Raw genomic sequence first — 753 nt, 5'->3', positions numbered from 1 at the left:
GTTCGTGCGGTGTTTTCACTATATTTTGTTGTTTCCAAATAGACCCTATATTGCAACATCTAAAATAGTCGTTTCGATATAAGACATGAAGAAACATTGAATAAACATTGGCAGAAGGGAAAATATTGTTACATGTTACCATAATTAAGATGCATAGTCGATTATCGTATTGAGTTTGATACATAAATACGGGTTCACTTTATTTATTTATCTGATTTTTTATAGGAAATATTACGGTAGTGGTAATGTGTACTGCAATTTATCTGACAAGTTAAATAAGGGTTTACATGGCGCTGTCTGTCGACCCATGTAAGCCTTTCTGAGACGAGTCGGTTACATTCAAGTATACAATGGCACAATAATAGTATCATGTTTATCATGAAATATTTCATATCGTATCATGTAACCCTACAAATGTTACAAATCTTTATTTAAAGATAATTAAAAACGAAGGTTGTACCTTTAATTGGTTAATATACTCGCGTACTAATACAAAAACAGGTCGATCTTCTTGCGAATAAACGTAAGTTCTGAAGTTTCGAGTTCGATTGCTGAAAAAAATAAACATATTAAACATTATATAACTCGATTCAATGTATTCACTTTATTGAAAAACATATTGGTATAACAAATATAAAGTATGTATTGCTACATAACAAAAACATTAACACAGAAAAGGTCGCCATTTGCAATGATAAATGAATCATGTACTGAACATGTGACTGCGTTTAAACACAACGAATAGAACTGGAA

This window comes from Dreissena polymorpha, chromosome 7, assembly GCF_020536995.1.
Source record: "Dreissena polymorpha isolate Duluth1 chromosome 7, UMN_Dpol_1.0, whole genome shotgun sequence".
Lineage (NCBI taxonomy): Eukaryota > Metazoa > Mollusca > Bivalvia > Myida > Dreissenidae > Dreissena > Dreissena polymorpha.
Note: the sequence above shows the minus strand (reverse complement) of the source record.